We start from the raw sequence: 16,292 nt of genomic DNA, 5'->3' as shown, positions 1-16,292 counted from the left end.
TGTTAGCTTAAGCAAGAAGCTTTTCCTTGGACTGTAGCAGCAATCCTCTGGTGGTTTCTGTTGCTTTTTCTTGGACAGTTTGGCTTGTTTTTGGTCCAAGATCTGACCATCAGCAGGAGCCTGTTGGTGCAGACTGACAGGGAAGCTCTGTGACACCCCATCTCAGCCTAGACCTCGGGAGAAGCTGAATCAATAAAACACTCTAAACCCTTCAGCTTTATCTGCTGAAAGGAMGCGACTAATGTCAAAGGTTCACCGGACTCCCATCTGTTTCTTTTCTGTGAGCTCCTCCGTGGACTTTTCAACCCTCCCTGAGACAAAGGCCATCCGCCATGTGCTCAGCAGTTTCTTTGTCCTTTCCCCTGGCATTTTGGGTTTTCTGTTCTGTGAGGGTGTGTGTATTGGGGGCGGGGGGAATAAGTTCTGACAGTTCAATAGTGTCTTGAGTTACRTGGTAGGTGTAACCAAAAGTCAGTATTCTATTATCATCTCCATAAGCTGTTAAAACAGGTGGGGCAGTGTCCTTTATCCTCTCCCTGACTCAGCCCTGGTTACACCCTCTGGGGGGCCATCTCTGCTAATGGGCCATCAGGGTCTCCCAGCATGACTCTCAGAATTAYATCATCCCATTAKGAGATGCCCCACCCAGGGGGAGGAACCAAACATTCCTACCTGTATATAATCTGAGGCTTGGAACACCATTGGGACACTACCACTGGATTTACCAGAGGATTAGAACTTGGGAACCACCACCTCCAGAGATGGACCAGTGTTTTCTACAAATAACTGCTCCAACACGACCACATCCATCACTGCAATAGGACTGTAGCCATCATTTAACCAGACTGCTCCTGCTACCCATACCAATAGAGTGTCAGGTCACATTTCAACTTTGTCAGTTTAAGCCAACGTTTCTGTATTAGTGCTTTTATTTTAATTGTTCCTATCAAACTGTAGTTYTGACTTGGAATCTCTCTCACAACGTATTTRTGTAGGGTTAATTCCTCTGCTGGTTTGCTTTCAAACTAGCACAAACATCTAACAGTTACTCATTTTTTCCCATGCTGTGTCGTTTTTTCCAGTGGCAGTGGAAGCGGTGCGTAGGGCTGACACAGGATGGAGACGATCCTGGAGCAGCAGCRGCRGTACCATGAGGAGCGGGAGCAGCTCATGGATGTGATGGCAAAGGAGATGCTCACCAAGAAATCCACACCCCATGACCAGATCAACTCGGACCACCGGAGCTGGGCCATGCAGGACATGGGGGTGAGCAGCAACCTGCGGGACGTGTACGACGACAAGGATGGTTTACATGAGGAAGAACTCAGTGCCATTTCCAGGCCAAATGAATTTGYAGAGTTTTATAACAGACTGAAGGAAATTAAGGAATTTCACCGGAATCACCCAAATGAGAACTGTGTTCCTATGTCAGTGGAGTTTGTGGAGCTGCTGAAGGYCAGAGACAACCTGAGTGAAGAAGCTCAGAATCTGGTGGAATTCACAGATGAGGAAGGGTACGGATGATATTTGGATCTGCACGATTGTTACCTCAAGTACATTAACCTGAAATCATCAGAGAAATTGGATTATATCACTTACTTATCCACATTTGACCAACTCTTCAATATTCCAAAGGAGAGAAAAAACGCTGAATCTGAGAGGTATCTTGAAATGTTCTTTGAGTACCTACAGGATTACACACATTGAGTGAAACCACCGCTAGACCAGAATGAAGTTTTTGGGAAATTCTGACGGAGTTTGAGAAGAAGGGGGAGAATGGCACATTCCTGGGCTGGCCAAGAGACCAGCAGTGCCCTCTCGCACACTGGTGCCCACCTGGCTCTCTCAGCCTTCTCCTCCTGGGAAGAATTGGCTTCCCTGGGACTGGACAGGTTAAAATCAGCTTTGCTGGCTCTGGGGCTGAAGTGTGGCAGGATGAGCGTGCTCAGAGGCTTTCTAGCACTAAAGGCAAATCCCTGGAAGCACTTGATCCATCCTTATTTGCTAATAATCCAAGGACAAAAAGAAGCACAAAAGACGCTGAAAGAAATAAAGATCTTGTGTTCCTGGAAGCTCAGATTTATGAGTATGTGGAAGTTCTTGGGGGAACAAAGGCACCTCACCCTTGAGAACGTGCAGTGTAAGCAGGCACAGACACGGAAGGAAAGGGAGGAAGAGGAGGAAGAGCAGATCAGTGAGAGCAAGAGTGAAGACAAAGAAAATGAAATTATTTATAACCCTAACAATCTGCCTCTCGGTTGGGATGGGAAGCCTATCCCATACTGGTAATATAAACTGCATGGTTTGAGCATCATCTACAGCTGTGAGATTTGTGGTAATTCCACCCACCAAGRGCCCAAAGCATTCCAGCAGCACTTTGCAGAGTGGAGACATGCCCACGGGATGCTGTGCCTGGACATTCCCAACATGGCACACTCTGCCAAGGTCACACAGATTGAGGATGCAGTCTCGTTGTGGGCAAAGCTGAAACAGCAGAAGGCTTCAGAGTKGTGGCAGCCCGATACAAAGGAGGAATATGAGGATTCCAGTGGAAACGTGGTAAATAAAAAGACCTATGGAGACCTAAAGTGCCAAGGACTGCTGTAGCTGTCCCTGAGTGAAGGATCACACATCTGCAGAGAGTGGATGCAGCACCAGCTCTGACTTCTTCATTATCTGGATTTGGTRCATGCATGAATATAGATTTCAAGAATACTTTATAGAGTCACTTTCTAGTAAGCCTCTTATATTTGTGTCATTGTTTTACATTAAAAAAATACCTTGAAAAATAAAGTAATTGTTATTTTTTTATTTAAAAAAATTAAGGATTAATCTTCCTTCCATATACATGTACAGCTCATTATCATCRCAAGACATCCTTTGTTGCTACAGAGGACAACAGAACTTAAAGACCATACCACAGAACACGCATACATCCAATTCCTACAATTCAAAAGAATTCAATGTTCTACAGCAATTCCGTATATGTTATAAACCCAAGTAAATTTGTCTACATGCTAAGTTCTACATTTGAAACGAAATCCTTCTTTGGAAAAAGATATTTTAAAAAGATATTTTTTCCTTTTCAAAGGCCAAAACAAAACCTAAATGGCTAGGCAAGGCACTATTTGGTTGTACCTAAGTAGCACATTAGCACAATCTTTTAAAATACAGAGCAAAGCAAAATAATACAATGTACTTCTTTCTAAACTGACTAAAAATTTAGATACTGACGCTGTATCAGGACTTCAACTGATATCAATCTACTGACATCCTGACCTATTGTAACTTACTTGAAAACCTAATATTCTGCTGAATATCATAAATTCATTATAGAAATAAGGAAATAGCTCCCAACGCAGCTAAAGAAGGGTAAACTTAACTGTGGTATTTCCTGTACTATTCTTATCACTTGACAATTACTGYTGTTGTTCTTTTCAGACAGGACTAGCCCAAGTATTCAAATTCAGTCAAAACCCTTAATTCTTTTTTCCCAAAAAAAGTATTATGAAATTATTCAAGAATTGCTTTGTTCAGAGAATAAAACCAGGCATAATATATATATAAAAACAGAACGGGTAAGTTTGCTAAAAGGTTTAAATATTACCACCTGCAGTTATACACTCTTCTAAAAAACCCATCATTCTGTCCCTTAACTTGTTCTGCTTCCCTAGCAGAAGCAACTATACAGAGTGGAGATATGCCTTTAAACTGTACATTTATCACTTTTACATGCTGACTTAGATCTAGTGAAATTTTTAAACATTTAGTAGCATACCATGCAACAAAAATGAACAATTTATTCTCTTCTTCCTCCCCACTTTCTTCTATTAGGAATGTCTGATTTCATAATCTACATAAAATTTATTTCTTTTAACATGAATAAACGTTCAGTCACTATTCAGGACTTTGCCATCAACCCTCAACTCAAGTAGCTGTTTTGCCTTTGTGGAGCCAAGGAAAACATTGCCCAGCTTTAGTCCACCATGTAAGAAGGTACACGTATCACTCAGTCAAGTTACAGACAATATTAGTTCAAATTCAGAGATGCACGTTCCCCTCAACTCCACTTCTTATAGAGGACTCAGGGAAGACAAAAAAAAGCTATTGAGCAGAGAGAAAAGGGTCTAATTCTTCCTCACATTTAAGGGTACACCACAGAAAAATAGAGGCTGGCAGTGAAGACTGACTAGGTCAGGCAGAATGTATTCAGCTAATAAATTTAAATGGGTTTTACCTGTGACGTAAGTGACCACATTAAGAATTCTTCCCACCACTCCGTTCATCAAACATCGACCAAACTGCTTCAAATAAGAAAGTTTCCTGTTCTATGCAAAGAAGCGTATGTCAATGTCCATGCTCAATCCTTTTAAAACACAGAAAGCCTTAGGGCCATAAATTTTTATCATAAAAGGGTAAGTTTACCACAGGAGAAGCTCAAGCTAATGGAGCTGTGCCTGTATGCAGCAGCCAAGCAGTTGACCTCAATTAACTCGGCTACTTCAAAATATGCCTTTAGWAAAAATAATTGCCATGTAAATACAATGATTTCTTGCTATCAACATACAGTGAGAGTCTGTTCATGGTGATAATTTCAAAATTACAGACTCTCTGGGTTACGTTAATATGGTGTATTTTACACAGTGATCAAATACTTTTGACAGAAGGCAGCTCCTCCCTGTGAGTCAGGTTCTGTGGCATCACAAATCTTCCGTTGTTCTGACCAAAATAATTCACTTTCTTCTGAGCAAGAATCAAATTAAAGCCTTGCACTGAAGTGACTAAGTACACTCAAAGTAGGAGTGAATAACCAAGAATCACTCTTTTTTCTCCTTCCATTTTGCCCAAGTATCTTACTCTAAAATTAGTAAAAAATAGAGATAGCCCTAGACTGAGCATTTCTCTCCAAATAATTACAACTGATCTTGGGAATACAAATTTTGTCAAATATATTTTTTCAATTATGATGCTAGCAAACAATCATTTAATTTTTTTTTGAGGCATGCTGTTTCCAGCTATTCCAAAGCAACCTGAGTACGTGGATGTGAGTGCATACAGTGGCACAAACTTAATATCAGGATAAACTTTTTCTACTTCCACACCATAAAAAGGGAAGAACAGAACTAAAATGTACCAAACAAATTATTTTAATTATTTAGCAAGSGCAGATACTTTCACACACAATTATGTTTTAAAACTCTATTCTAGATATTATTCATACTTCATCTCAACCATAACAACTTGTAGCTCAGAAACTCCCTATATAAAAATATGAACATTAAAAGTTTAATTTAGTATTTTCCTCTGAACTTTAGTAGAAACAAAAATATTATGGAGGAGTAAAAAATACATACAGCTCAATTAATTGTCTTAAGTAACTTTAAATATTTCACAAACGCAAGGATAGAATTTTCTTTCTRGGCTTACAAATGAACATATACAGAGTTCTGGTGATTTGCGATGTCGTAAAACAAAACTGAGGAACAGACAGAAATAGAACACAGTTTCCTTATTCTCTGCCCAGGCCCTGTACATTATGGCATAATTACTATGGCTAAAACTATACTGCAAGCAATTTGTGGCTGACAGCAGCCAGACAGTAATTAACGGACAAAAATGAACAATGCAAATCCCACAGCTGAAGTCCCTAAAATACCTTTTTTAATCCCTAAAGAAATTTATTTGGGTTCTGTCAAAATTGAAAAGGGCAACTAGAGGTTTTGTCTCCATTAAATATTGAAATAAAAAGCCTGTGATAAAGACTTTAAGGTTTAAATATTAATCATAACCTGATTTTATACTTGGTCTATAGTTGCAAGTATCTCCCCCAAATCACTTCTGTACAAACATTTTGTTTGTACAGGGGAAATAATTAAAACCCCTCCAAATCTGCACATTAAATTTAATACAGATATAATACTATACAGTACCTAGACACAGACACACTGMCCTCCTTCATTCCCAGACCTTTGTTCCAGCTATAACAGTGTCTGACAGGATCCTGCCCAAGCCTTTTCCTCAGACATGTCCTTTAGGAGTTCTGGGAATGGATATGTAATGGAGGCTCTTAACCCATCACCCAGCACAGATGGAAGGACTCTGGAAGGAGCAAGCTGTCCAGGACACTCCTGAAAGCTAAGGAATGTCAGCTAAAGCAGAACTGAAGAAAGCATCTGTCCCACTGAATCTTCTGCACCGTGATTGCTGCTCTGTGCTGCAGCATMTACTGAGGACATTATGTCAAAGATAAAGGGATACTTCCCCCACTTTGACATGAAAGTGTTCTTTCAATCATTGTTTGTAGAGGTCTTGAGTTACATGGAAGGTGTAACCAAAAGTCAGTATTCTATTATCATCTCCATAAGCTGTTAAAACAGGTGGGGCAGTGTCCTTTATCCTCTCCCTGACTCAGCCCTGGTAACACCTTCTAGGGGCCATCTCTGCTAATGGGCCATCAGGGTCTCCCAGCATGACTCTCAGAATTACATCATCCCATTAKGAGATGCCCCACCCAGGGGGAGGAACCAAACATTCCTACCTGTATATAATCTGAGGCTTGGAACACCACTGAGACACTACCACTGGACTTACCAGAAGACAAGAACTTGAGAACCACCACCAGACCTTCAGACTCTTCTACAGGATCACCACTGGACTGAGACCAATCCATCACTGCAACAGGACTGCAGCCACCATTTAACCAGACTGCTCCCATCACCCTGACCAACAGGGTGTCAGGTCATATTCTGAYTTTGTCAGTTTAAGCCAATGTTTCTGCATTGGTGCTTTTATTTTAATTTTCCTATTAAATTGTAGTTCTGATTTGGAATTTCTTGCAATATATTTGTATAGGATTAATTCCTCTGCTGTTTTGTTTTCAAACTAGCATACTAGATATGAAAAATAYTTGTTTCCTTCTGCATCTGATCCTACACAGGGACAGCTTCTTTACTAAGACTGTACTACTTGCTGAGCATGCCAACAGGAAAAAGGCATTAAAATTTGTCTGTGACTGAGGTGCAAATCTGGTCTTGATTTCCTTGTGTGCAATCAGGAATACCAGATGTTCAATGATCCATGTGTCACCTTCCTTGGACACACTCAAAGCCGGGGACARGAAGGTGTGGGGAGAAGTAAACTAGATACCCCCATTTGCCTGATGGCCTCCTCCAAGCTCCAGGTTTGGACAAACCTGATTTGAGGGAGGTTCTGTATTTGTGCTGTAGAAGATGCAACCACATGCCACAAAGCCTCATCTACACTTGGCAAACTCGCCTACAACTGCGAAAGGCATTCATTTCTACAYAGCAATGCAAATATTCCCGATTACCTCATCTTTCAATCGTGCCTTATTTATGTCCTTCAACTCATTTATAAATTGCGTAGCTCACTACTGTGGCAAAGTGAAGATACCTGACCTGAAACATTTTAAACTAAAAGTACTTGGTTTACCAAGTCCTCCACAGTTTTACTCCTACAAATTCAGTTAAGTGACACACTAACACTCTCAAATAAAGTCCATAACATGAAATGACCCAAGAAAATTCATTGAAAACACTACTGAATAAAAAAACCAAAACTGAGCTAGATGACAGCAAAGGAGGGGATTGTAAGAGACTTCATTGCCTGAAATACTGTCAAGGGCCACAGGAACAGAAGTGCAATCTCACTGAAAAGGACTATTTTTTTTTGTCATTCATTTCCATAACTTCAGGAAAAGCAGGTAGTCAGTCACCAGAGCAGAAACCTTAGTTCTACTTGACAAGTACTACAGAAATGCAATACAAAATACCACTGCACAAACTCTGTCATTGTAAAGACTTACACAAAAAGTACTTAAGCAAGAGGTTTAAGGTTACTTTCACACAGTATATTTACCATTACTTTTTCTGCAGTTAAATCAGTTCAAGTGTGTACATAAAACACATCCATTTCTGAAACCCTACAGTAGAATGCTAGTTTCCATGGCAACGTAGCAATTGTGGGATTCTTTGGGGGGAGGTTATTTGTTTTTAACAGATGGGAAAAAATATAATGCTGCTCTCAAGCTTAGGTTTCATTTCAGATTTGCTTATATTAAGCCTTAAGGCAGAAACCTCTGTTAGGACTTTTTATAATTTTATCTTTTAATTGAACAGTGTAAGGCTTGATAAAATAAGCTTAATCATGGTAGAGGAGACTAAGCATGAATAGCTATGGCAGATCACTTCTTAGAAACTTTTCATTATTTTTTGGAAAAAAAATTAAAGTAGTTGAAGGCATTGCAAAGCTTGAAATCAATCATTAAGGCATTCCTCATTTAATAAAATATATTTATTCCCAYTTAGCATAGCATTAGTCATTTATCTTACCTAGAAGAGCTACTAGCTTCAAGTGCAGAAGCCTAGGAAGAGATTTATGGTCCAAATAGTACAGATTCTGAAACAGAATTAGTCAGAGTAACACTTCAAGAATTACAAGTTAAACAAACACTTGTGTAGAGTCTCATATGTACACAAGATACAGTGACTGGCCTGATAGACAAGGGGAGAGCAGTGGGTAGTGTCAACATGAACTTCASCAAGGCCTTTGACACTCTGTCTTGTAAGAGAATTGATGATGGAGAAGCTGATGGAGTYAATGTCAGGATGAGCCAATAGAAGGGTGGACCAAGCTGTCTGAATGGCCAAGCCCAGGGCTATGGTCAGTGGTGACCAGTGGTACAATCAGGAGGAGGCTGACTAGTGGTGTACCCCAGGAGCCAACACTACAAACAACCCTGTTCAACTCAGCAAGTTGGCTGACACAAAACTGAAGGGTCTGGCTGATACACCCAAGGGTCTTGCTGCCATCTGGGGGGACCTCAACAGGCTGGAGAAATGGGCTRATGGGAACATCCTGAAATTCAACAATGGGAATTGCAAAGTCCTGCACCGGGGAAAGAACAAGCCCAGGCAGCGGTATATGCAGGAAGGAGGGGTAACTATCTGGAAAGCAGCTGGGCATAAAAGTATCTGGGAGTCTCAGTGGACACCAGATGGAACATGAGCCAGCAATGTGCCCTTGTGGGAACAACGGTGTCCTGAGCAGCAAAATATTGCCAGCCAGAGTGGTGATCCTTCTCCTCTATTAATCACTGACAGAGGCCCCACACGAAACAGATGGAACTGTACCCATTTCTCACCTCCACAGGGCAACAGACTTGAAGAGATTGGAAAGTATCCAAGGAAAGGTCACAGAGATGATGAAGGGACTGCAATGAAGAGTTGAAGAACTTGCTGCAAAAATGATGGCAAGCAAGGCGTAGTAACTGTATGTTTTAACAGCTTTGCAYAATTACATGCTTGTCAATATTCATTGAGTATAAAACTTTATATGACATGTAGTAAAGGAAAGAGAAAGTCTATTGAAGTCTAACCTATGCTGGCACTTCTCTGCAGAAAGTGGAAGGTGGAATAAATAAGATAGCACAAGAGAATCATCAACATCCTTGGGTTGGACAGGATCTTAAAGATCATCTAGCTCCAACCCCAAAAGGATGAGCAGGGATCCCACCCACAAGAACAGGTTGCTCAAAGCAACATCCAACTGGCCTTGAAGACTTCCAGGGATGGGGAATCCAACCTTGCTGGGCACTCTGTTCCAGTGCCTCACTACCCTCAGACAAAAAAAATTTATTTTAAACATCTGATCTAAATCTGTCWCCACTTTTAGCCATTCCCCCTTGCCCTACCACTATCTGACTGTATAAAAGGTCACTCTCCCTCTTTTTTATATTTTTATATAGAACAGTAAAGTTTGACTATGATTCTGGATAAAAAGAAAGCACACATCACTTTGTTTTTTGGGTAGATCAAAATGTTAAGACTGMTTCCATAATTCATAAGAAGAGTTTTAGATTATTACACTGAACACTGTCTACTCTAACAGAACAATTTTTCCCTGCAAAGAATTTGTAGAAAAAGAGACTGGCATTCATTCCACCATAAGATAAAGGCGCTCTCATGTCTTACAGAAATATTGGCACAGATTAATAAACCAAGACAGGAAAGATCTCCAAGAAGGCTCATCTCTAACACAATTCCTCTTTCTAAAATACAAAAGACCCTACTTCATTTTGTCAATCATTTGAATCATCATAGGCACAAACAAGTCCAGTACAAAAAAAATGACTGTACTATATGTACAATGACATAGCAAGAAATGCTAGACACATTGGAAAAAAAAGCACTACAACTGGTTTTGAAAACTATCACACAGCAATGTATTCTCTGTATGGAGAGAAACCCAGACACAGTTTAATGCTGAAAACAAATCTCAAAGCTTTTCTTCCAGGAATTTTAGAAGCAGTCATTAAAATTAACTGAGAAGCCTAAATCTTTGTAGCTCTCAGTAATTATTTCTTTTCACAAGCTTGCTTTTATGAGTTAAAAGTGTTTTTGATTAACATTACATTCATTAATATAAAAAAATCTATTTAGGCAGGAAAGAAATTGTCTGCTAATTACCAGAGAAGCTGCCAATTAAATTACAACACTTCATCAAAATTACTTGTTAAAATAATATATGTACTTGAAATAACACCAATAATGTTTTTTTCAAAGATCCAGTTTTTACCATACATTTATATCTATGAATTATTAAAAATAAGTATCAACTGTTTATGAAAATAAAATTACTTGGGTTTGTGCCTATAGTAAAAAGACAAGTTCTTCCCTATTTTTCTCTGGTTTTAGTAAGGTCAAGTATCTTCACTAGTATTACTGCAGGTTGACAGTAAAGACCAATATTCACTCCACTACCTCCTCTCCCAAATGCATTGAGACAAGCTCAAAATTTTCACTGTCTTTTGCACTATGTAAAACATAGAAAGGTGACCACTTCTCACAAGAGTGAGATGGCCCCTTGAAATTTTTTTTTCATGTGCCAGACAGCCTTGAGCATTGACCAAGGCACTAATTTATTAAACTCCCACCTAGCCCAGTAGAGCAGTCTTCCATCATCTGCACTGCATGACACACAAACCTCAGCCCATATGGAAGTGTATCAGATTGTCCAGTCAAGTATGCAGTGAATGTTAATTTAGAATTAATTATATGGCATTTATAAAGTGCTTTGATGACCTATTCAAAGCATTCTCAAGTTTAAGTCTAAAGTTCTCACATCATGACTTGGAAGGTTTATATTCTAAACAAAATCTCAGCAATGTACTTGGTGCAGCCTCAGGTTATCCACACCACTATTTTTCGATAGACAGAGCTCAGGTAGCTCTTAAAGTACTTTTTACACCAATCCACTAACGTTTTGTGACTGCAGCTACAAGGAACTAGCACTGAAGACAAGTGTGGTCATTTTAAGGCAAACAAATTTGTTATGAATGAGGGTGGAGACCTTCAGACCACAATAAAGACCGTTATTTCTATCACATCAGAGTCTAGAGTCCTTGGGACTCAAGAATGCTACATACTAAACCTATTTCGTGATAGCTTTTAAGCCACCAGCACTGATGTCCTCCAGGAAATCTTAAAACTATATTACATGAAAACAGCATGGTATACGTGACTTAGTAATTTGAAGTCTTCTCCATTTTACCATCCAAGTCTTTTGATGGAAAGTCTTCCATGCAAATGCTTTTTTTAGTACAAGCAACTATTAAGAAAAATTGTCTTGGCAGCTCTTTTCCACCACCTCCCAAGTTGGTACTGAGAGGGGCCTTAGGGAAGAGAGGGACATGTGTGTCTAAGCACTTGCCAGGCAACCAAAAACTTGAGAGAAGCAACAGGAGTCTGTCTGCACCAAACCTGAGCTCTTGTACATGCACCAGAGGCATGAGAGTTTGTGGATGAAAAATACACAAACAGGTTACAACAAGGAGTCCGGGACAGACATCTGCCTGCTCATCATCAGTCTGTTCTCACTTCCCCTCCTGAATCTGCGGCCCAAGATGGTTCTGCTTTTGTAATTCTAAGCTTTGACTTCCTCAAATCAGTCTCATTGACTTCTGGTCACCAACCCTCCTGTCCTCCACAGCAGCCTGCTGCAAGGCATGCAAGGAGAACTTGAAATCAAGGACATAACCTGGGGATTAACTGAGGGAGATTTACAAAAGGGCAGAGCACACCTGCTTGGCTCAGGCTGCAAGAGGCAGTAGCAGTCCAGGACAGGAGCAGAACACAACATGCCTGCACAGAGCACAAACCACTGCACCTGCATTCTCAGCCTGGCTGTGCCAGCTSGACAGAATCTCATCCCCACTGTCCCGTACTTTGTAACAGCTAATAATGGGACTCTGATAAACCACAAACAACAGGTGACATTCCTAATTCAATTACCTTCACACATCCATGGCCCTAAGCAGAGTTAGAAAATGGCCAAAGGCAGAAAGCTCCCCTATAGCCCTTCCTCACAAATCCTGCTTCTATTGCCCCCAAGTCTTCTCTCTGAAATACCTTCCCTGACAGTTTTAAGCTCACACTCCTACATGTCTGCTCCCTGGCTTCATCCTACCAAACTCAGGTTTGTTCCACCATTTTTCCTCTTCTGTCTGTTGCTGCTTTGTCTCTCCAAACCACGTGCAGAATACACAGAAGTCATGGATGTAGCTAATAAAGATGTTTCACAGGAGGTGAAACATCTGAACTTGAACAGTGGTGGACTTCAAGGTCTCCTTTCATCTTCACTTCCAGAAATAACTGTTTCATCTTAGAAATAACTGTTGAGTGTTGCTGAAAATCGACAGACCTTTTGTGTTCCTGTAACTACAGGGAAAAATCTCTAATTTTCAAGTCAAATGGGAGAACTACGAGGTTTTTCATATAAATTCTTAAAGACACAGAATCTCAATGCTGTCTGGAACACAGCATAATGTTGGCACCTTAAAAAATTAAGAAAATAAGCAATTAAAAATATTTAGGGCAAACTATTACTCTTTAAAAAGGAGACGCTTCTGCAGGGGATATATACCTAATTGATCCTATAAAGGAACTTTTCTAGGATTACTGTAATAAATCTAAGAATATATGGTAGCATTGTTGTCAGGAAAAAAATCTGGTCTTGATGAAAATATTAATCCCAATCCTGCATTATTGATACTATCAAAGTCTTCACATCAATCAGAAATACCATTAGGAAATAAAAGCATTTTATAAATACTAGGATAAGTGGACATTTTTTAAGAAATTTTGAATTCCATCTAGTCCTTTCTTCTTTACCAACTGCTTGCTCTCCCCAACCYCCCAGCAGCTTACAAGGTATGGCATAAAAAGTCAGATCTCAAACCCAACTGTTACTACACCTAACTGCTTTTGAAATTGATATTATCTCTTATCCAAATACCTACATTAACTGGTTAAAAGAAATTAAGATAAAACTGGATTGTATCACAGAATTTCCATTTCGGTTCATTGATTTTGAGAAATAAGGTCTTCAATTTAGCAACAACATAACTTCACTTTATATTGATCACCTACAAATTGAAAACAAAATGTTAGGTTTTCTTCATTACCATTTTAAACTCTTCCTAGCAGATATGCATCAAAATCTATCGAGGCTAAAGCCCAAGTGCACTGAACACACATCCAAGCTCTCTCACTCTAGAGAGCTTGGATGCTCTACCAACACTCTCTTTAGGATATACCAAGAAAAGCTGTTGTTATCTCAATTCAGATACTACTGCTTCAGACTTGTCTGTACACCACTGTGAAYAAAAACATAATCTCCACTCGACACAAAAAAAATACCAGCTGACAGCATGTGATTTACACACAAATAATAGCATGTGGTTCARAGAGGTAATGTTTTCCTTAACCAATCTTTATAATATACAGTGTTTTACCACTTGGGAAGCACAAACTCTATAAAGAGGACTCACAGAAATCTTCCCCTATATCAGATGGCATCAAGCCAGGCATTTATCCCCACACTTAGCTCTGAATGCTCTCAAATAACCGAAGAAAATTGTTCCCATGGGTATTGTTTAATCACACTGTCTTTCTAACATGCTGAAAGCAGATTACAAGATACATATTGGTAGAAGTTGAACTGGTTTGTATTTTAAGACTCTTTTGGGGAGTTTTGGTTTGGATTTGYTTTTGATTTGATTTGTCTTTTTACAAAGTTTTATCATGTTGCTTTGTGGGCTTGTTCCTTGGTAGATTCTTTACAAAACAGGGCAGTAAAACAAGGAAGTGAGCGAACACTGTCTCTGAAGTTCATCTTTGGTACCCAAGAGATGAAAACCAAAAGAGAACATAAATATTTAYTGTAGAAAGCTTAAGAGTGGTAGCTCAATTATTCCACTTCTGTTAAATAAATTATCAAAACCAGCAAGCTATGCTCAAAGAATTCCTGATATTTCTGTTGAAGCCTCTATAGCATGACAGCTTAGAGGAAGTTAAGTTTCTTGACAACACTGACTCACCTTTAACTGGGAGCCCCATGACAATCCTCTAGGATGTCAGAGGGACCTGCAGACAAACAGTGGCAAACCAGCAAGTTTCTGAACCCCACAACTACACAGAGCTCATGCCAGTCCTCCAGCATCTCACAGTGGAGTCTGCACAACCACATCTTGATACCAGATCCCATTATTTTAACACACCAGATACTTTCTCAAATGGTAGAACATGTAGGCTTTGAAACCCAGACTCTGCTCCCAGACCAAAGTTCCCACTTCAGCACTGCCAAGTTTCTTATCTTTCTAAAAAGTAATACTGCCAGATTACAGAAATCACACTCATCCAGGCAGTGCTGCAAGTATGTTCATAGCTGGCTATATTTAGATCAGATCCAGAGCCAGTGCCTGCTCAGGCCACTTCTCCTGCCTAATCCACGAGCATGAGACAGTCCAGGTAGTCAAGCCACCTTTTGAAAAATGTTATTAATTGCAGGTATTACACAATGCAATGAAAACAAATACCAAAATAAAAGTGAGAGTTCTTCAAGCATTTGCACAGCTTCTGCTCTACCTTCCTATTTCACCCTATCCACTCAACTAGACCAAGTCTGTGGGAACACCAAATGGAGTGTTCACATACAAGAGAAGAAAGCAGGAGACACAGCTTTTTTCCCATTACTGATGCATTTTTTAAAGTGCAAGATAAAAACAAACTATTGGCATTTATACTGAAACCAGAAGTAATTTATAGTTTTTCTAGTTTAAAATTTAGTGCACCCAATCACTGCATCTGTTGACAAAAATGGGACAAACTGTGGAAACCAGCAGCAGCATTTAACACAGTGAGAAGCCACAGAACAGCCACCCATTTTTCCTTTAGTTTTCATCAACCAAGCCCAGACGTAACTCCTGAACTATCTCAGCTATGTCAGATGATACAAGTACACAAGCTTTCAGTCAGCACTGATAGCCTGCTTTTCAGCGTGCTGCTTTACAAACCAGGCACTGAGGTCATGTAATTTGGATGTAGTCAATGAGCAGACCAGTAGTAGATGTGGGAATGTAACTCATTACTGAAGACTCCCCATTCAGCACTCCAGTTACACTGGGTTATTAAGGGATTCATACTCAAAAGCATTTACCATTATGTCTCCAATCATAAATATGACTTGTGTTTCCTTTTTCTTCAATTTTGTGTATTGAAAAGACATGAACAAAGACAAAGAATTTAAGCTGCATGTTTTGACAGTTAAAAGGAATACCATCACACTCCAAAAGCACACGAGCACTACCTGGATGTTTCCCACTAAGGGTAATCACCAAGCTCATGCAGAGCAGAAATGCTACAGTGAGACTGAGCAGAACTACATGGCTGCTGCTGTGTCTTGCAACTCAAAGTGTGTGAGCCTGGTTGGGGAAAACAAGTGTGGAGGTGCAGAAGGCATCAACCTCTGTTCTTTTCCAACAACCCCATGCTTGAATGGCTGATGACTAAAAGAGCCACAAAGACACCCAAGGGGTCTACAGTACAGACCTTATCCACACCATTTAWTTTCTTTTTATGAAAGGCAACGGTGAGATGCCAGAAAATGAACAAAACCTACATTTGCAAAGGGAATGGAAAAACAGAAGCAGGTGGTCATGTAGCTAAGCTGGCAGAGCATTTGGATGGTAGCCGAATGGCCTGAATTCGGTCTTTAGTAAGGTCACCAGTGTCTTCCACAACACACACAGCTGCATTACTTGAAAACTTAAATCATATTTGCAATACGAAAATGGAAAACACTTGAAAACACGTATTTAAGATTTCAGAAGTGAACTACGTAAGAATAGACATTTGAAACATTCAATCATAATTATTAATTTATTACAAAAAGTATTATTATTGTCAATAAAAAGGCCATCACACAAGCACCAT

At 39.8% G+C, this 16,292-nt stretch overlaps 1 protein-coding gene and 1 pseudogene across 1 annotated transcript in view; one reads left to right on the top strand and one right to left on the bottom strand.

Annotated features, from left to right (window-relative positions):
* Window positions 1-16,292, bottom strand: part of LOC130585379 (dedicator of cytokinesis protein 4-like) — a gene marked incomplete at its 3' end in the record, with an annotated part of 94,281 nt that overhangs the window by 62,040 nt on the left and 15,949 nt on the right. The window lies entirely within an intron of this gene.
* On the top strand, window positions 1,117-2,607 carry LOC130585380 (splicing factor 3A subunit 3-like; annotated as a pseudogene).

Source organism: Malurus melanocephalus, unplaced genomic scaffold (genome assembly GCF_030028575.1).
Source record: "Malurus melanocephalus ecotype Western Australia unplaced genomic scaffold, MMel_1.1 scaffold_880, whole genome shotgun sequence".
Taxonomy (NCBI): Eukaryota; Metazoa; Chordata; class Aves; order Passeriformes; family Maluridae; genus Malurus; species Malurus melanocephalus.
This window is presented reverse-complemented; position numbering and strand designations above follow the sequence as displayed.